Source organism: Chelonia mydas, chromosome 1 (assembly GCF_015237465.2).
Source record: "Chelonia mydas isolate rCheMyd1 chromosome 1, rCheMyd1.pri.v2, whole genome shotgun sequence".
Taxonomy (NCBI): Eukaryota; Metazoa; Chordata; order Testudines; family Cheloniidae; genus Chelonia; species Chelonia mydas.
The window spans coordinates 236,523,229-236,545,007 of NC_057849.1; the positions used below are offsets into that span (position 1 = coordinate 236,523,229).

General features: G+C 42.6%; 1 protein-coding gene across 2 annotated transcripts in view; it reads right to left on the minus strand.

The window, feature by feature from the left end:
- The window catches only part of LOC119563654 (perilipin-3-like), a 103,741-nt gene that overhangs the window by 14,025 nt on the left and 67,937 nt on the right, over positions 1-21,779 (minus strand). Inside the window, exons 3-4 of one of the 2 annotated variants that reach the window (XM_043539639.1) lie at positions 14,502-14,677; positions 13,130-14,205 (exon numbers count right to left, since the gene is read on the minus strand). The exons of the other annotated variant lie outside the window; for it this stretch is intronic. The gene's annotated coding sequence lies outside the window, so the exon portion shown is untranslated. The remainder of the gene's footprint in view (positions 1-13,129; positions 14,206-14,501; positions 14,678-21,779) is intronic. 2 annotated transcript variants of the gene reach the window in all.

Below are 21,779 nucleotides of genomic sequence, written 5' to 3' on the forward strand. Positions count from 1 at the left end.
AGAACTTTGAGTAATTCATTTAAATTACAATACAGAAGTGTATTTCCTGCACCTGTCAGAAGCAGTGCAAAGGCTTGGGGGAGTCAGGAGTAACAGAGGAGCTGAGGGAAGAGGGAAGGAGCCTGGAGAGAACTTGGAAGGTTGTTAGGTGTGGGTGGGAGAAGTATGGAACAGGTTTTACTGGGGGGGCGAGACTGTTAGGGAATTGGGGAGCCTCCCCCAAGCAGACCCTGGCTGACCCCAAGCCTCTCTCAATCAGTCAGGCACATCTGCCCCTGTCCCCACAGCCCCTTTCACTATGGATCTCTGCAGCCTCCTCCCCCATCCCCAGGTGTTCCTGCAGGACCCCCCATCCCCATCTGGCCTTGCACCCCCACTCCCATTGAGCCCCAGTTCAAACACTGTTACCCCAGTAGCTACTGAGCCTTCCCCCCAGTCTATCCCCCCCATTAGCCATGCTGAACCCCAGTCTGTGTCCCCCCGCCCCCAAGCAGCCCTGTGTGCCCCACTCCGTCTGAACCTGCCTCCATAGGCTGGGAGCTGTGATGATCTTCTTCTCCTGGGGGAATTCTGTGTGCACAAACTTTTTTTTTTACCCCGGTTCTGTCTTTTCCCCACCAGAGACTGCTGTGGTGCTAGAACAGCCCCCTGTGTTCATGCTGCTGGCTGTTCTGGTGCCACAGCAGCCTCTGGTGGGCGAAAGGCAGAACTGCAGCACTACCTGGGCAGAATGTATTTTCTGAGGGGAAAAAATTCTGCAGGACACATGAATTTTGTGCATCCACAGTGGCACAGAATTCCTCCAGGAGTAGTCTGAGCAGCTCCCAAATATTTCACACACCCAAACAGTAACAATATCTCTTTTCTCCTTTTCCTTCTAAGCCTGTAGGAGAATTTGCTTGATTAGTTTACAATTTTGTTTGTGTTTATGTGAGAGGGAGAGAGAAGTCAAAGGAATGAGTTTTACATTTATTGCTGAATATGGGGAGTTGCTGTGCTCATAGATGATCACTTGATGATTACATGTTCTGTTCATTCCCTCTGAGGCACCTGGCATTGGCCACTGTTGGAAGACGTGATACTGGGCTAGATGGACCTTTGGTCTGACCCAGTATGGCCGTTCTTATGTTCTTAAGGACACTCAAGTTTCTCAGACAGCCATGACCAATCCCGTGGAAGGCGTTGAATATCTGACAGACACCTTGGACTCTATTATGCAGTCAGGTGAGGGCAGGGCACTGGGGTAATATGTTCTTGAAACCTGTGCTGGGTGTTGCTAAACAGTCAGACTGCTACATTTTGTGTAGCTTTTTTTTTTCTGCATATATGATATTGCAAAGTGTAATGTTCAAAAATCATGAGTTAGGTCCCCCAAAAAATCATAAGATTGGCTTAAAAATCATGAGATTTAGAAATAAAAAGTAATTTGGGGTCTTTTTCTTTCCTTTTGGTTTCTGAGCCTTTTTAGGGTGCACTTGATTCATGTTTTCAAATTTCTCTCTGAAATCATGTGGACTAGAAACTTACTTTTATTTTAAATAAAAGCTGAGAGTCTCACATAGTCACATGTCTTCAGGAGCAGAGGATTTAAGAAAAATACCAAATATTGGAAGACTCACGATAAATCATGAGAATTGGTAACACTGGATAATGAGTTACACCAAAAATTAATTTGGCCTAATACAATTTCTTGAAATTAGAACTTTGCAAACCTTTGGTGTTGCTCATTTGCAAATCTTGCAGCAAACCTGCATTGAGTCTCCAAGTTCAGGTTCCTTCCTTCCTTTCTTCCCTAAGCATTACTCCCTTTAATCACCCCAGGCAGAGAAGACCCACCATTCTAAGTTGAAATAAAATAACTCTTTCACTATTCAAATACCCTATATTATCTGAGAGCTATCACCAGCAGCAAATACTATCAATTCTTAGAATACATTTACTGTGCTATTTTAATTTATTATTTGTACTACCATGGCGCCTACGAGGCCCAGGCATGGACCAGGACCCCATTGTGCTGGGTGATGTACAAACACAGAACAAAACAGTGATCCCTTGTCCCAGAAAACTTACAATCATATGAGTTTTCCTCAGACTATTTACAGCTGATGTGGTATTGAACATAGGAACATAGGACGGGGAGGGACCTCCTGGATCACTGAGTCCATTTCTGCTATTGCAAGCAACCCCGCCGTGAGATAATCCTGTTGCAAGATAATGAGCTTGATAACAGTGGTAACTTCTAAGAGAAATAATCAGCTAAGTAATATTCAAGGGGAATGTAAACATTGTTACCCAATTATGTTTTTAAAATTCTGTACCCTTTATCTTCCAGTGTCTTTCTGCAACTACCTGAAGATCTCTCTCTCTCTCTCTCTCTCTCTCTCACTGTCTTCTTCCTCCTGAAGTAATGCTTCCTTTATAGAAATGGGAGAGTACTAATGATCCATATAAATGTTTTCTTTGTTGCTTCTTTGTCATGAGCAATTTGCCCTGGCTGTCTTACAACTGTCCCTCAAGCAACAACTTTCTATCATTCAGAATTAGAAGAGTCCTCAGGGTTTCTCTGTTAAAATACTCCAGACATGGTGATGGGTCATAGAGAGAAGAAAGAGCAAGTACAAAGGAGGAAGTACTGCATCCCCCTATGTTAGCTACCGGCATATTTTCCGCAAAGATTTCTGGTGCAGCCCCTCCCCCATTAGTATTTATCTGGAGGTTTTTGTGTTTTTTTATGCAGAATATGGAAGGAAGAAAGGATATACTCTATTCTGTGGGCTTCTATTTCCTGATTAGCATCACACATCTGGATTTACTGACTCTATATACTTTTCGCTAATACATCATGTAAGCTCAGGCCCAGAGCTGTACAAAACTTTTGTAATAAACTCACATCAGATTAAATGTACCTGGTTTATTTACTGACACTGAAAATCTGACCAGATTCATTCAGAGGTTCATGAGGCTGAGTTTTGGAGGTTCCCACACCTCTCCTTGTGTTTCCAAGCACCAACAGATCCCAGAAATCCCCTTATCTTGAAAGTTTCCTGGTTGGGATTCTCAATGGTCATTAACCCCCTTCAGCTCTGCTGTCTTCAGGGCGGCCTCTTCTTGCCCTTCTGGTCGTCTTCAGTGGGATGAAAGTTTAGCCCTTGGTTTCCCAGTGGAGACTGTCAATGATGACCATTAGTGCCAAGATTTTTGGGATGTGGACACTAAGCCCAGTGAAGAATATCATAGCCCATTGTCCTGTCACTGTGCCTCACAGAGAACTTCCAACGTCTGCAGGGCTTCTTCTGTCACATGGCTCAAACCTTCTCAGTCTTTGAGCAGTGGCACTTCCTCCTGTAACCCCATGTCGAGCTCTTGGAGTGTTTCCAGAGATGTTAGCTAACCTAATGCAAAACCTCAATCTACATTAAGCACCAGCATCTGTTGCTTTGGTATAAATTCAACTAGGATCAATGTTGCTGATGAGAGTAAAACCGGAAGGGTTAGCAGGAGGTCTGATGCAAACTGGGAAGTGATCTGGTGATGTTACAGCAGTGGGAGTGGTAGGTTCTGAGGAGAATGGACATATAGTCCGACTAGTAGAGAAAGCTCAAACAGCTCAGATCCACAACCAAAGTGGGATATAATCAAGCAGCATGTTCTCATTGAACTAAGAGGAGTTGACCTTGTCTTCTTAATACTGTCCTAATGTTATCTTTTCCTTGATGTAAGCAAGCACTATAATTGCTGAACAAAGGGTGAGGGAAGCTGGTAGATGTTCACAAGAGGGTCTTGCTCCTGAGAAGTTTGCCAACAGCTGCTATATCCCATTTAAACTGCATTGTGGGGCTTTGCAAACAAACTGGGGTTAACACCATTATTCTGACGGAAAGGGTCAGTTTTAAAGCTCATCTAGTGTTCATTTTAAAATGTTCATAAGTGTAGAAAAGGTTAAATATCACCCCTCTGTACAAATGGGCTGAGGAGATGTGGGGCTATGGGTAGGTAAACCAGCATGAAACAACTACCTACTACTGGGTCTAAACACCACTGATTACAATGTCCTGTTTGTTTTCTTTGTGAAAGTTTATTCCACTTCAAACTGAACAGCAGAGTCAGTGAATGACTCACGTAAATGCTCTGTGGCAAGGTGTACAGTATGTCTTTAAGCCTTCAACTGTCAAAAGTTCTACTGTTTTATTAATAAAGCGATTTAACAAGTACTGTAGATCTCAGTGGCAGTACAATCCTTAAGCAAGGTCAGCTTCCCAAGTTTTGTTATCAGGCCAATAGGCACATCCCAGTACCCTGAAAAGATCAAATGGTATCCATGTCCCCGTCAACGTGATTCAGAGCATCATAATGTTTCATGGCTCAATCTGCAGCCCACAGTTAGCTCTGAGTCATCCACTTTGTCTTTTGGGGAAAAAAAAAAGAGGGGAAAAACACAACCACCTTATATTAAAATACACCAAGATGGACTTGGCAGCAGAAAAGAAAAGTTAACCATCCAAGACAAACTAATAAAAAGCAATTAGAGCTAAGTGAAAATGCTAAGTGGAACACAATTTCTCTTCCTTTAAAAAAATAACTGAATGTTATTGTGTGCTTTTGAATGGCATTACATTACTGGCAATGCCAAGCTCTAGCTGATAAAGTGGTTTACCGGTAGGTGAAGGTTTCAGGTAAATGAAGCAGATTGCATGACTCACTGGGGAACATCTGTTTCTCCAAAGAGGTGTGAGAATAAATGCACAGTGATTAAGAATGGGCAAACTTGTTCAAACAAAAGATTACCCAGTCCTACTCGACCCCTTATGCAGAACTCAAATCTTAACCTTTTATTGTTATGGGGAAATTAATATATGGATCTCCCGACTCCATCTCCCTCTCCCTCTCTTAAAGGTCCAACCATTCCCTTTCGCCTATCTATGAATCACAGCCCATCTCACCTCTCACAAGAGGTCTTTCAGGAGGAGGCCCCTTAGCCTTTTACCCCCTTCCAGTCAATAACTTTAGGGTCTGGAAAACAGGGACAGCCCTTCTCTATGGATCTCAAAGGGACACTCATCTAACATGTCTTTTGCGTGCATGTCTGGGCGTGCTCTATGGAGCTAGTGGTTGTTCTCCACTATTATTTATTTTAAGTCATATGTAGTGATTTAGAAAAATAGCAGGGTGAGAGTTCTCTAAAGAAATAAACATGGGAAGCTAGAAGTTGCCACAGTGGACCCGACGAATGGTCTATAATGTCCAATGTGCTCTCACCAGCAGTGGTTAACACCAGGTGCTTCAGTGGAAGGTGCAAGAAACTCTGTAGTAGGTAGTTACGACATAGTCTGACCCTAGGGAAAGTTTCTTCCTAGTCCCCAATAGTTAGAGGTTGTTTTATGACCTGAAGCATGAGGGTATATATTGTGACAGTTTGGGAATGATGTCTGTGTCAATTTGTGAATTCCATTTTGTATCTGATCATACTCAGTGTCCTATGATAACAGCAAGTTTGAACTGATATATGTGTAGCCTGTTTATGATATGTAGCAGAGACCAGAGAAGGAAGGGGTGTTTCTAACCTTCAGGGGAAGATTAGGGTTTTGTGGGGCCCCGGGCCAGAGGAAGTGGTTGTCTTTCCCCCCCGCCTCCTGGCACTCCAACTGGGGTAATGGGGTCGGGGCTTACCCTTTTCCACCTGCCCAACGCTCCAACCGGGGAGTGGGGGCAGGATGCAGGGGCTTTCTCTGCTCTGCCTACCTGCCCCCTGACCCCGCTCCCCATCTAGAGTGCCGAGCAGGCAGGTGGAGTGAGGCAAGTCCCCACATCCCTAACCCCGCTCCCCGGTTGGTGTGCCAGGTGGGCGGAGTGGGGCAAGCCCCCATGCCCAGACCCCTCTCCCTGGCTGGAGCGCTGGGCGGGTGGAGTGGGTCAGGGTGCGAGGGCGCCCATTTTTCCGGGGCACCCCACTTGGTCAGGGCCCCTGGCATGGGCCCCAGCTGCCCAGTGGCATTCACCACTGCTCACTTTGTGGAGAACTAACACAAGAAGAATCATCCAGAAGTTTCCCAAGGCCTACTGACTCGCTATAACTCTTATCCACTTTACCACCGCCTAGGAACTAAGGATGTTGTGCATGTGAACCCAGCATGACTAGGGCATCAGATTTCCCAGCTCACTGGCAGTTTCACTGGAAAATTTCTGACCAGCTCTAGCGGCAACAAGTTTCCTGGGCTAATTGTGCATTGTATGAAGAACGTAAGTTGAACATTACAAAGTATATATTTAATTTTGATTAAAGATGTCATCCTGACAGCCGTAGGGGCAGACATCCGCTGTTTAGCCACAGAACAGCACAGAGATTGGTATGTGGTAGTGTAATCTTTCCCACCAATGCCCTCACCCCTAGGAATAAGAGGTTTCTTCCCTCTCCATCCACATTCAGTTCTTTAATTTTTAATTAAATGCAAAACTCTGGTACTAGTTTGGGGGATGTTTGGATTCAGAGCATCAGGTGTAAAAACAGTAGTATTTATTTTGACATTCAACCCCTAAAATGTCACTAAAAGGGTACCGCAGTAGTTTTCCTTTGCTTCTTTTTATGTATAGTTAACAGTGGCCATGCCCCCAATAGCTTTTGCCAAGGCTGTGAAACTAGCCCTGAAATAGCTTAACATTCTGAATATCTTTAAGAAGAAAGATCAGTCTTACAAAAGATACAAAGTTTGCAACTCTGCATGTGTCAAAATGCTCGCTCCAAAAATTTACTGAGTCACTAGAGGTTTTTATTTTCTATGGCTTGAAACAGAGAAGAATAAGCTAGGATAGGGCAAGGCAAACCATTTATTCCAGTTATCCTGACAGCCAAAATGTTACTCAAAACCTAATGAAGTACTAAAACTATTCTGTTTGAAGGGCATTGGAAAAACAAGACCAATTGCTTAAAACAAAGATAACAAACAGTGTTCATCAGTTTACATTCTTGCCCCAATCAGCTTCTCAAGAAAAGACACCTGTTCTCATAGTTTGGTTTAGTTTTGCTTTGTTTACAAATACTCTCTGAGAGAATCAGAGCAATTAGCACTTTGAATGGTTCCTACAATGTTATCTCTCCAAAATGTAGTGGTGTGCTCCAGCTGCATTCTTGTGTTGTGACCTTCAAGTATTCCAGAATTTGATTGGCTGTCCAGTCTATTAAATCTCAAAGCTTAAAGAAAGTGTTACTTCTAAATGTTCTTTCCGAAGGCCAGCTCCCATGGGAAGACAGGGGGAGCAGGACTGGGACCCAAGTATAGAATACACTGTAAAAGCAACAGTACAGAACTGCATATAGCAAAATATCTAAACTCATTCTTTGGAGACCACCTGTAACAAGAGTTCAACTAGGAGAAAAACTTCCTTGTGGCAGCAAAGCAGCATGTCTTCATGAAATAGTGCTGTCAAATTTTAGGAGAACTGGTGACATTGGTAATTCATTAGTGAGCACTTTTCTCTCCTCAATCCTGCAATGATTCCCCCAAAATCAGCTGCCCTAAATTCCCTGTAAGGTATGTGGCTCAGCAGCTGCCCAGCAGCAGTTCAGGTGTTCCTCCCCCCCGCTGTGCTGTTCCAGTCCTGCCCTCGGCCTTGGAGCTGCTCCCGGGAGCCTCCTGCTTGCTGGGGGAGAGGTGCTGATATCAGGATGTAGGGTCACCAGAAGTCCCGATTTTATAGGGACAGTCCCCATATTTGGGGCTTTGTTTTATATAGGTGCCTATTACCCCCCACCCCCATCCTGTTTTTTCACGCTTGCTGTCTGGTCACCCTATCAGGATGTCCCTCTGTTCCTGCCCCCACCCTCACACTCCAGAACGGGGGCGGAGAGCTTTCTAGAAGCTGTTGCTTTCTGTCTGAATTGTCTGATCTTCTTAAAAGGGCAATGTACTTGAACTGGGGTCAGCGTACTTAAAGGGGCAATGCACCTCTCTCTCACTCACTCACGCACCCACCCCCCAGCACTTTGGAAAGTCAGCACCTGTGCAGCCATGCATATGCTGTCAGGAGGAGGGAGTGGTGTGCTCCAGCTGGATAGCGTGGGCTCATCATGTTCAGTTTTTGCAGGGAAGTGTTTGCAGCTACTGCCCTGCATCTATTGTGTTTACAAGGCAGCATGGACTGAGGCACGAAGGAGGAGAGTATGAGGCTACATTAACAACAGCGTATTAACCCTTGAGGGCTCAGCTGAGCGTTAGTTCATCATTTAGCAGCAAGGCATTCCCTGGGAAATATCCCACCCTCTTACTCCACGACCTCAATCAAACTTTACAATCATTCATTGCTATGTACAATATTATACAGCTATGTACATAATGTCTTTTGTCTGGTGAAAAAAAATTCCCTGGAACCTAACCCCCCCATTTATATTAATTCTTATGGGGAAATTGAGTTAGCTTAACATCATTTTGCATAAAGTCACATTTTTCAGGAACATAACTACAACGTTAAGTGCGGAGTTACTATAATAACACTTAACTCTTATATGGTGCTTTTCATTAGTAGATTTCAAACTGCTTTACAAAGGTCATCAATATCAGACTCCTCATTTTATAGTTGAATGAGGGGAAAATATAATGAAAAACAATCTGACCCTGAGAATTATTGGGATGTAGATTAGTTGGTGAATATTGCTTGGGACACTTAAAACTAGACCAGACAAAGGAATCTTGTATGGGCAGAGAGATAGGCTGGATGTCCATGGAGGGAGTTTCTGTCTCTAATTATTATAATTAATGAATTAAGCCTTTCACAACCTCTTTGAGACAGCGGTGTAATATTGTTCCTATTCTAAAAATAAAGAAACTACGTCACAGAACAGGACTTGCCCACATTCACAACAAAATAGTGACCTCACCAGGAAAAGAACAACACCCTTTTGCCTGCTCTAACTGCTAGACAATGCTTACTCTCTTGAGAGAGAGAGAGAGAGAGAGAGAGAAAGGACTAAAGTAGCTAAAAACCAGTTTAAGTAGATGACAGCCAAAGGGAAAGAATAAAGTTTAGATAAAGTTAAATAGAAGGAATCTGGATCAATAGGCTCCAGGAAAATAAAACTAAGGCAATCTCCCTAGGAAGAAAAGACAAAGAGGTTTTATAGATTTAAGCATAATAGGAAGGGATTGAGTTATGTTTGCTCTTCTGGGAGACAAACAATAGTATTTCAGAATCCCTGGATACCAATAACAGAATGCCAGAGGAAAACTGAGTCTTAAAAACTTTAGAGCAATCTGCTGACACCTTAGCAAAATGCAATAGCAAATTTGCATTCTCATTAAACAAGGTATAATGGCGCTAATAACATATATTTCAGATCATAAAGTGATTGAAGAGGAAAAATTCTGCAAATGCCTTTCTGTGGAATGACACATTAAGAGGTGCCCAGGACAGAACCAAAAGTGATGTGATGAAATGTAATCAGAGATAGGCTGAACTGCTCAGTTTACTTCTGAGTCTGTCCTTCCCCAGTTTGAGGATGTTCCGTTCTGAGATTGGGTTCTGGCCCATCACTACATTTTATTCTGGCTCATGTAAATATCCACCATTTAACTAACTGATTTATCCTCTTCTTAATCCTAAGTAAATGAAGTGAACTGTGTCACTGCTTGAAACAACTCATTCAAACATAACTACTGACAGTTGGGAATCTGGATTATAAGAAACTTCCAGCTGGGACTGGTTGATTCAAGAAAACTCTTTAACAGTTGGAAAAGTTCTCTAGTGTTAACTTCAGAATTTCAAGAGGGTGATTGCCTAACAAATATCTGATGGCATGATCAGAAGCTACTGCAGAGTGTTATGAAAATGGAGATTTAATTATATGCTCAGCTGTACCCTTGCAAGTGCATGCACTGGACAGTTCTGCTCACAGTAAGTAAAGACTCATGAGTATAATAAGTGTTACTTCACATAAAGTCATTTGCTGCAATATCATATTATACACTCATCTAATATATCTACTGCTTTTCCAAGGACAAAAATTAAACTGCAACCATGGTAGTATTAGTTGGCAGTCCCACAGCAGTACAATAATTAAAGCCAACATAAGCACACTCCAAACAAATTCAGTTCCCCTGAATAAGCACCATTGTATAGGCATTTTGGATTGGTCACTTTTTCTGGGCTTGGGCTAAAGAATCTGAAATACCTATATGAACTTGGCTCTAGGTACAGAAGAGATAAAAGCCTGATTATCTTGTGAGGCAGGGTTAACATTTATCTTAACCTTTTATCACCCCAGAGCATATCCACTCATATCTTCTTTGGAACAGTGGGACCAATTCAGATATTTCTTGGGCAAACTCCAGTGCCTCCCCAGCACAGTTCTGGTCCCTGCTCATCTGCCTCCACCTTGTCCCACAAGGGACCCCAAGTCTTCCTGGGCTGGGGAGTCTCTTACCCACACAACATGAGCTGGTGCCACCAGGAATCAAGTTCTTAGCTGACTTCCCTGTGCTCCATCACACAGGAGGAGCTCCATAAAGGTTTAATATGGGACCACTGCTTAAAAGTTGTCGGGCCATGACCCTCACTCACCTCTGCTGCCTATAGAACTTTGAGCAAGTGCAAAAACCTGGGACAAGATGGCATCCCCCCTGCCAACACCCTCAACAGGCACCATTGCTTAAGATTCGAATTTACACCAACCACAGCAATTCAGGCAAAATTCTTGTCCTAAGTCAACACAATTGGTCTTGACTAATATTATGCTACCTGTCTGTACACATGTGGATTTCCCATTGAGATCATGGATTGCCACTGATTCATGCATGTTGGAGGACAAAACATTAGAGCTGAGAACATCCACCATGCAGAACTGAGAGGAGAATTTTGCCATTGGTTTACAAAAGTGAATTCACATTTTTATGCTGTCTGCACATCCATCTCATCCTCTTTGAGGGCTCTAGAGTGCCAGTGGCATTTCTTTCTGTTTACGAATGTTTCTGAAAAGCAAACAAATGACAGAGCACAACAGACATTCCATGATATGTATAAGGCACTGTGGTCGGTAAGACAGAGCAGTGTGTTGGCGACAGGAACTCCTGAGTTCTAGTCTCTGTTCTATAGCTGGGCTTGTGTGACTTTGAGCAAGATTTTGAAAGTCTCTGAGTTTTTCCTCCAAATGTAAAATGGGGATAATACAATTAAGCTCCCAGGGGTTCTATGACTGTTGACATTAAAGAAATGGTGCTACCTTATACCAGCAGATACTCTGGCCCGATGACTGTACAGAACTTTGAGCATGTAAAGTTCTAAGTGTTATTTTTTTCAGAGTAGCAGCCGTGTTAGTCTGTATTCGCAAAAAGAAAAGGAGGACTTGTGGCACCTTAGAGACTAACCAATTTATTTGAGCATAAGCTTTCGTGAGCTACAGATCACTTCATCGGATGCTAAGTGTTATTTTGTATCACCAATATTATTACTACACATAAGACTATCATGAACATTTCAGGGTATGCAACCACCACAAAAAGCATGATCTATCTAGAACATCTAGGTTCTAGACAATACTTGCTAGACTCTTCTCTTGAACCAGGGAGATAATAAGATTTGTCATGGTGGAAGTCAGATACTACTACGAAAAGTAAATAATTAAATGCCTGAATAAATAGCCATGTTTCAAGGTCCATCTAATCTGTCAGCTTGCCTCCAGCGATAGCCAATACTTGATGCCTCCAAGGAAGATGTAATCAATAATTTTTAGTATACTTAGAAAATGCATACCACAGTTTTTTGTAGAGGATGGGCATTAGTTGTGTATAACCCTTAAAAAAAGTGTAGGACTTTTTTAATGAATTGGCCTTTAATCTATAAAATACTTCATTGAAAAAACTAACCTTCCCCTTTGTTTTGGGCTAGACTTTTTGCATACCAAGTAGCTGCAAAAAAAAAAAAAAAAAAAGAAGAAGAATTGGAGCAGTGATTAAGAATAAAGGAAATTTATACCAAAGACAGATTATATCTGTTTCACAGTGAAATCCAACCCAGTATCACAAAACCATACACTGTTGCTGCTACTTTAATTTTGGTGACTTCAGCTTTGATGTAACTTTCAGATGCCATTATCCTCAGTTCTTCCCTGGTCCCTCCCGCCCCCCCCTCCCCCACAGTCTGGAGGATTTTGGCTTTTTGTGTGTGTGTTTAGTTTGGGGGTATTATTATTTATTCTTAACATTATCAGGGAAAGTTCCAGTAGTTCAAAGCTGTAGGGAGCATTTGCTACACAGAGGCAGTCTATCTCAATGAGGTATTACAATATGAGATACACATGGGCCTCTGCTGGACGTAGAATTGGCTTTGTTATCCTCATCAAAAACCGAGCCAGTTCAGTTAATTTCAGTAATGACAGCAAAATGACTTCATAACTGCTTTCCTCTTTAATGATGGATGGGACTGGGAGTGAGGCCAGGGCTCTCTACAAGAGACATCCACAGACTTACTTTGAAAAAAAAATAGTTAACTGTTACTCATGCTTTTTCATTCCAGAGCCCTGAAAAGTATTTGTAATAGTAATGTGAAATCTTAAGCAAAGTATTGTTTGTTAACAAGCATGCCATTTTGGAAGAGGTAACTGCTTAAAGCTTACTGAAAATTTACAAGAAAATGTGTCTGTGAACATCTGTAAGCAAAGATGCCTCTAGATGTACTAATAAACTATACAAATAATTTTGTGGACATCAATAGACTAGATTCCCATTTATTTCCCTTCCTTTGGTTGCCAGTGTCGATTGCCAGAGTCCAATGTACTCACTATTTCATGGGCAGGGAATTTTCCATAGAATCCACTTCTGGCCACACAACTTTAGATTTCATCGATAAAGGTGAGTTTTACCTTTATAGTTTCAAGAAGAACATCCAAACATGAACCAAGCACAAACTAAAGAAGTACTGAATGCCTGAGTTTGCAGATCTCTCAGACTTATTGGTTTAGGCTGAGTTAAATGCCTTATTCATTTCAAATGGTAACTTAGAAGCCTAATGATGATGATTTAAATACACCCTCAACTTTTTCACTGCTCATCTTTTCAGCAGAGATTCCATATAATAAACTTATCCCACAAACCAAAACTCCCTGCCCCCAAACCTTCTGAGGTTCCAACACCCAGTTGTCTCTTACCCAAATGTGAAAAATCACCAACTTCCTTTCCTGGCAACCTCTACTATATGGTTGTGTGTTAAATGATTCTGCAGCACATTAAAAACTGGAAAACATGGGACAGCATGAAGCAAATTACATAACACCAGACTAACCTAGAAAAAGAATACTGAGCTGATTTTATTACGAATTTTCATGTTAATTCAGTAAAGATCTCCAGGTTTAAACTTCACTGAAGCGGTCACCAAATCTCCATTTTTTTTGCACTGGAGAGCCAAAGAGACCAAAGATCTTAGATTGATTCAGAATATATGGGGACTTATCTAGTGCTCCTTCCCATGGCTTCTCCCTCTTTCCCATCCCCAGATGTCAGGCCACAACAGAGCATTTGTCCCAGCCAGGTACAACTTGTCTTCTCCCACCACCTGCACTTCTGGGGGTCGAGTCCCAGCACACACTCTTCTGGGTAGACAGCCTGCACTCTGGGGATTGGTTCACAGTGCACCAGAGTCTTCTGACTGGGCATCATCTTGCAGTGGAATTCTTTCCAGAGCCATGTGAATACCTGAAATGAGGAACCCTAGCCAATTGCCTATTCAGTTTCTAAATAGGACAAAAGGCAATTGGATTTCCTTAACACAAAACCAAATCAATTTAGAACATTCTCAACAATAACATTTCCATAGCATTTTAGTTATTTTAAATGGTTTATCTAATGACAGAAAATGTATATCAGTGACCGCTATCTCATCAGGTGGTGGGCAAATGCCATAGAATAAAAAGCATAATAAAAATGTATTCTCTGAAACAAATTTGGGTGACTCAAGGTGATTGGTAATGGGTTAGTGAGCCTTTGACTTCTGGATCATTGCTAGGAATCGGGCACTTAACAATAATGACTAGTGATGGAGCAACCATCACATGGTCCAAAATGCCCATCCAAACTTCTGGACAGGCCAAGGCTATTTATCCTGAAGCCCACTTGCTAGTTACTCCAGTACACAACATGCAGGACCCCGATACTATGACCTGTCACTTTGCTTTCTGGCAGCACCATCTCCTCTCATTAGTCAATCACAAGCCCCAGAGTTCTCTTTCTGGAGCAGAAAGAAAAAAAAAAGGGGGGGGGGGAGGGGAAAGAGACTTTTACCAGAGCTGGCAGTAGGAGCCCACTAACCCATATAGCACATTCCAGCCAGGACCAATTATCAGTGTATCAGCATTCCCAACATTAAAAAACCACAAGTTAGGTCAATCTTGTGATTTTTGAGCCTAATCATGGGATTTTAAAAAACAATAAATGTTGGGTACTTTTTACTTGTCTTTTGGGGTTTGAGGCTATGTGGTACACACAGGTCATGTTTCCAGACAACCATGAAGAATAGAGACTTACTTATTTTCATGAAGTCACCTGAGCCCAGAAGCTCTGGTGTGAAGAAAACCATCAAACATTGCAAGAGTCACAAAAAGTCATGAGAGTTGGCAACTCTAATTTATCCTCATAACACTCCTCTCCGGTAGGTATTATCCACATTTTACAGGTGGAGAGATGGTGACTTGGCCAAGGCACTAGAGTAAAGAGACAAACTGTCAGGCCATCAAGAGTTAATGGGTTCCAGTCCCATGTTCTGGCCACTCTAAGGAAAACCAGCTGTCAGCTTATTATATTCACAGGTCTTAGGAGTGCTGTGGTCCATAACCTTCATAACAAAATTCACTGTGGTTGTGCAGTTCTTTTTTCATTAATTGGTACATTTAGAAATATATAAGCATCCAGCTATCTTTTGTTGAAGTAAAATGTGAAAAATATATAAGAACACATAAGGAGAAGCTGGATTGGGTGGACAGAATTCCCTCACCACAAGTTAAAGGACTGAAGAAGTGAATTTGTGGCCTCATAACATCATAGTAGTCACCACTACAAACCATGGCCTTTCTGAATTTAGTGGAGATGATGGAGACAGAACCTAGATCCTTCTTCTTCAAAAGCGCAGGTCCTTATGCAGGAATTAAAATGGAGGGGAGTAGAGGGGGGAGCAGAGCTCCCTCTAAAAGCAGTGAGGAGCTCCCCCTCCACTCCCAGGCCTAGATAAACAGCTCCCTCTCACCCATCTAGCTTCCCCTTCTATCCCTGGCCTGGGCAAACAGCTCCCCAACACCTCCCTCTCCTCCTTGGCTGGTGCAATGAGAGCTCCCTTGCTTGTGTTAAGCTGCTTGAATACCTGCTCCTAACACTGGAGCTCATGAGGAACCTCCTTTGGCTGAGGTCTGTGTAAGGCCTAAGACCTCAGCAGTTTTGATTCCATTCAGTAAAGGACAGTGGTACCCATATATTGGTCAGCTCATTACAATTCTATAAGAAGCATATTTAAATCTGAAGCAACAACTTGAATTTGAAATATTTATTTAAAAAAACACTCATCTCTTTTCCTGTCTGATATTTGGCACCTGCAGCTAAGTTTTGATTACCTCATTTCAGCACATTCCTACATCCTGCTTGCCAACTTCAGACCAGTGACATGGACTAACTACCAGTTTTGCAGTCTGTCTAAGGAGCCGCAGCGTGGTCAGGCCTATTAGCAGAACACTAAGCAGATGCAAGTGTTTTCACTTAACAGTGAGAGATAAGGAAATTATGAAGCTACTGCTGCAAATCACTTGTGATGTGGGTGTTCTCTCTGAGCATCAGTCACCAAGGTTTGCTCCCTTCTCTCTCCAGGCATGAGGAATGGTGTTATTCATCCAGTTAGTATACTGAATTATATAAAATAATGAAAGGCTATATTGTAAAGTATATTCTCAAGGAGATTATGAGATCTCCACTATGAATTACCTGATTTAGGTATGACCTATATCTCCCACCATCATAACTTTTGGCATTTTTTTTTTAAATTCAGTTAGATATGTCATCCACAGCATCTGGATGCTTTCCATTATGAAATGCTTTCTACAAAGCAATCACTAATTCATTCATGCTCATATACACTGAATACTGTACAAGGCAAACATCTGTTTTAACAGACTACCCCAAAGTATCCCCAAATGTACTGAATCCCATTCTGTTCCACCTTTACTAGAAGTCAGTCTTGGTAAACTATCAATTATTTTTGGTCACTTGACTGGTCTCTGAAAACAAGTGTTATTGTAACTCACTGTGTTTCTGGAACAGAGTACCATGAGCTTCATCTTTCAAATGTTGTTCTCTCTAGTCAATATTTGAAACCATTCTAGTAACAACCATGTTTAGGTCACAAGTTTAGTTAATATTGTTTCATTGGCTAATGTGGAGAGGGTTCTATATCCTGAGACCCATGCTATAAACTGCCCTCCCCTGGGTAGTCTATAGTTTGGATCTGAACTTTCCCACTGTTCAGAGCTGTTAAGAGCCAAGGCTTTGTAGCATGGTTCTCAAGGGAGAAAATTTCTTATCCACACTGGACAAAGAAACCACAACTAAACATGATTGATTCAACCACCAGGTCAACAGGTACTTTAAGCAACCATTCTCCTGTATCAGTCATTAAGGGACAATTCACATTTATTGTTGAGAGACTATCTGACAAGACATTGATATCCAGCTGTGTCCAAAAGCAGCAGATATTCTGTAGAGCAGTGGTTCTCAAAGTCCCTTGGCCTTCACTGCTTCCCGCAGCCCCCATTGGCCTGGAGCGGCAAACCACGGCCAGTGGGAGCCGCAATCGGCCGAACCTGTGGACGCGGCAGGTAAACAAACCTGTCTGGCCCGCCAGGGGCTTTCCCTGAATCAGAACCACTGCTGTAGAGTATATTTAGTGCAACTGCAACAGCATCCTGTCTTTAGAAAAAAAATTTATTCTAGTTATGCTGTTGTCACAGCTAGGTCACAGATAGCCAGACCTAGCAGTCAGAGCCATAGTCCATCCACAAGACAGGAGCCAAGAGTCTGCTGGGTCAGGACAACAGGAAGTCAGAAACAAGAGATGAACTGGAGATAAAAAACACAAGTCAGGAACCAGAGTAAGAAACAAGAGAAAAACCGGAGATCAGAACCATGAGTCAGGCCAAATCAGGAGCCACAAGTCAGCTGCTCAGAGTCAAGCTGGGTTAGGATGCCAGTAAATCAAGTCACAGGAGCAGAAGGCACACAGCCCAAAATAAATTGGAGCCCAGCTGTTTAAACAGTTTCCTGTTCCTGCCTCTGGCTTAAGTAGGGATAGTGGGCCAATCAGATGCTCTGGGACTTTGCCAATTGAATCTCAGCGGTACAGCCTCACACTGGCCCTAGGCTTTTTGGATCCTACGTAAGCCATTAGCAGCAGACTCCCAATTGGAGGGTTGGAATATGGCTGCTCCCATGACTCCTGCAGGGCTGAGTTTGAAACCTGTGGGTTTTAAACAGCAGTAGGATGTTAAGCTGGGAGTTGTCTTTTGGGCAGTTGTACTATTAATGAGCCCTGATATTTCACATGTGAGATGAATAAAAATGCATTTATGCTGGAGTAGCTTCCAAACTCAATCTGAAATGAAACAGCAGTGCTCTATCACATGTACAATCTTGGAAAGGTGTAATGCTTTATGACCATAAGGAATCAAGAAATCTGCTTGATTTGTAGGATAGCTTCTATCTCAACCTAATCTACAGCACGCCAGTCACTTTGGTATCTGTTATAACCTGTAGAAGTATTTAAAGAGTGGAGGGAGGGAGTGGAAGTGTTCAGGTAGTTCAAGGGTGGTGTAAGGGTAAGAGTAATGGAATAAAGTGAAGCAAAGACAAGTCACACAATATCCAGAAAAATTTCCTAGTGGTGATATTTAGTAAATTGTGGAATAGTCTCCTAAGTGAAATATGGGAAGCCCTAGTTTATAATAATGAACTTGACAAAGAACTAGAAAAGATATTATAGATGAAAAATATACTTTGGTGGAGGGATGCACTACATAATTAGCATTCATTTCTAATTCCTTTACTCTGTTAATCTTCAAAACATTTGAGGCAGGCACTTTTGGGATGAAATATTTAGCTATTACATCCCTTTTAAAGTTTTCCTTCTGCTGTTTTGTGCGGAACTGAATCAAGGTTCTTACTTGCTGTGTATTTGGTGTGCTAAGTGTCCTCCTGAATGTTTCCTGTTCTATCTTGTGCTCATTAAACATCCTTGTTCAATCGTGTGGTTGCTGAGAAATTGTGAACTCTAGAACTAAAGATTATCAACATCTTCTTGAACATAAAAGGCTGATGAACATGGGAGAAAATCAGCAGTACTCAAGACTTCATTTCCAACACTGTGATATTCCAAAAGATAGGTTATAGAGCCTATTATGGTCTAGATAATACTTAGTCCTGCCATGAGTGAAGGGGACTGGACTAGATGACCTCTCAAGGTCCCTTCCAGTCCTATGATTCTATGATAGTGCCAAATGTTGGACCTGCTTACAAGTGAGTAAACAGGGGCATTCTGTGGAGGCCTGGAGGAAAGGAATCCTCTCGTTTATGCTATGGCGTAACAGCAGAATTGATCCACAGCTTCTGCTACAGCCTTAGCTTAGAGTTTCAGTAAAACCCCTGGTGTGTTGGTTAGTGGGTCTCTCTCATCACAGATCCACCAAATCTGCTTCCTTGTGCGGTGCATGAAATCCCTTCATCACCCCACTCCCCTTCGATGTTTGGGTCAGTACTTATTTTATCCACACTTTTCACCATTCCCTGACTGAAACATAGGGAACATGTCACTGACTCTGAACAACAAACAACAATTCCATTTTAAATCGAGATGGGCCAGAGTGGAGATCGTCAGAGCTGGAGGAGGATCTGATCGTCCCCTAAATTGCAGCAGGGAAGGGAAAGTTCAGGTCCATGGCTCTGGCTGTTATTAAATCACCCGCAGAATAAAATCAACATATCCCTAGGTCAGAAATTACAGGGACACACTATCTGTCTTTCCAGGGCAGCACAAAACATTCGTAGTTAATATGAGAGTGTCAGAAGAAGCAGCTAAATCACATCAAGCATTCAGCCTAAATACTGAAAATGAGACAAATAATGCATTTTTCAGAAGTGCCTCAATCCAAGCCTTAAAAATGGCAAATAAGGGGTTGAATAAGTGCTTCTTAACAACTTCTGCATTTTTTTCACTGAATATATGTATATTTCCAGCATTAATGGTTTTGAACTGAATGAAAAAAAAAAGCCTCTATCAAACTGACTGCATATTAAGGTCATTTTTACATGCTACTGTTCTCATTTTTACGCCACTGCTGTTTCACGTAAACCTAAGGCATATTGTGGACCTCATTTGAAGCACAAAGACACATTTTTACCACCCCTAAGCCATCAGCTCTACTTACTTACTCATCCATTTCTCTAATGACATACTTGTCCAGGCCCCAAAGAAGAGGGTAAAAAGTCTGGTGGCCCTTGTAATTCTGCAGGAAGGATTTGAGACAAAGACAAAAGCACAGAGGGGAAAAGTAAAACAGAAGAGGTTCTTCCATAAACCCAGATTCTGCTATTACTTGGGGCCTAACATGAGTAGTCCTATTGAGAACACATGGCCTGAGGTACAAAATTTTGCTCCACAGTCAATTCCAAATTGTCCCCCAAATGCTGAAGGATGTTCACATTTTGGTTTAGGTTTAGACCCATCTCTACTACATTTGGAGGAATGCCTGGAGATTGGGAGCAGAGCACTTGGGGAAAATGCGAAGGCAGAGCACCTGGAAGGCTGTATTAGAGATCTAACCTATGGGATAAAGTGCAGGGAAAAGATGGGTACCTAGGAAGCTCTGTAAAGTACTACTATGATGTTCTAGGACATGTCTGAGGGAGAGATCAGATGGATGGGGAAAGTAGAGACGATTTCTATGCTCCAGTGCCCTTCTGATATGAAGATTATGAAGAAAAAACAAAGGACCTACTACTACTGGAGTGCTGCAGAGATCTCCACTGGGAACAGGGAATAGGGGAATGGGGAAATCAAAGGCTGCTGTAAAGCTACAGGATAGGTGTGAGCCAGGGAGAATATAATGAGACAACACTTTATGGAATGTAAGCTGAGTCAGGATGAGCTCCACCCTGACATCTGGTGGTGAGGTGTGGCAAGTTGTGGAAAAGAACTTCAGGGACTGATCTCATTTGCATAGGCAAAGCCACCCCGCCTAGAATGAGCCCATAGCTGCCCAAATGGTCACTTTGGCTGCTGTGGGATCCCCAGTGTCTCTGTTATTGGCGCAGGAAAAATAAATTGTTATTATCCTGATTATGGGAATAAAGGACAGTGGAACTGTCCTTGGCCTTTTGTTATGATGGAGGGACTCGCCATCAACTAAGTAGCACTCGCTAGGCAAGGAACATGGGCTCCAAAACTCTGCGAATGGAGAGAGATTGGAGACAAGTATTAGTACCTGGTGGTGTGGGTCCCTTTGTAAGGGCCTGAAACATCAATTGTATCACTGTCTTTCTCCACTGTGGAACATCAGAGCTAATTTTGGGTCTATTAGGAGTCTAGCTACAGGTGCTGAGCTGAATTCACTTTGGCCTTATGGTGCACCAGCACTGAGGCTCCCACTACTACAAGCTGAAATCACTAAAGAGCTAAAGAGCTGAAATCACTGAGCACTGTGTTAAGTAGTGGGGAGCCTGAAGATCTATTGCAGAGCGGAGCAGTTTGTGGGAAGGCTAGAGAGGCTCGCGGACCGGCTGGCGGAGCAGTTCGTGGGACGGCAGGAGTGGCTTGCGGAGTGGAGCGGTTTGTGGGACGGCTGGTGGAGCGGAGCGGCTCGTGGTGCGGATCGGAATGAAGCCTTATGGAGCTGTGGGGCAGTCGGCTTCAGATCATGTAAGGTGCCCCTTACCTTTTCCCCCCACACACACACATTTTCACCCAGACGGGGGAGTAACACTCTGCAGATGAACTTTTGAACTCTGGGGCTAGACTTTTGGGTTGTTGGACATTTTGGACTTTGGGTGAGTTTTGGGTTGCTGGACACAAGAGATGTTTGGGTTGTTGGACTTAAGAACCCAAGGCAAAGGACATGGCCCAATTTGCTGGGGTGGGTCTTTGCTCATGGTTTGGTTGATGAACTCTAGTTGTGGTATGCTCCCAATTTAATGCTGATGTCGTTTACCTCATGTTATTAAAGATTCTCTGCTACACCAAGACTCTGTGCTTGCGAGAGGGGAAGTATTGCTTCTTTGAGGCACCCAGGGGTGTGTGTAAGATTTTCCCAGGTCACTGGGTGGGGGCTTGAGCCAGTTTTGCATTTGCTTTGATGAGAGAGAACCCCTGTGTACTGAACCCAGCCCTTGCTGCTATCAACTCGGCCTGGCAGAAGGGTTACATTTTGGTTACAGGAAAATTGGAGTGGATATTGCAAATCAGACCCTCCATGTTATTTTACTTTCTTTCCAATGCAACCACAGATTGCATTCAATTCCCCTTCTTAAACTGAAAAAAACACTGAGTCAAATTCATCTCTAGATTAAATCCATTTCTTCAATGGATTTATGCCAGGGATGAATTTATCTCCTTTATTTTTTCCTTTTAATAAGTGCCAGTACTCAGATCCTGCTCCATTTGCTCACTGCTGCTGTCAACTGTTCAGAAACGTAACGTTTAATTGACAAGGCAAAATGCTGCTTTCGTGGCACAAATTATTACAAGTCCTCTTATAAAGAATTTATGAATTTGTAAAT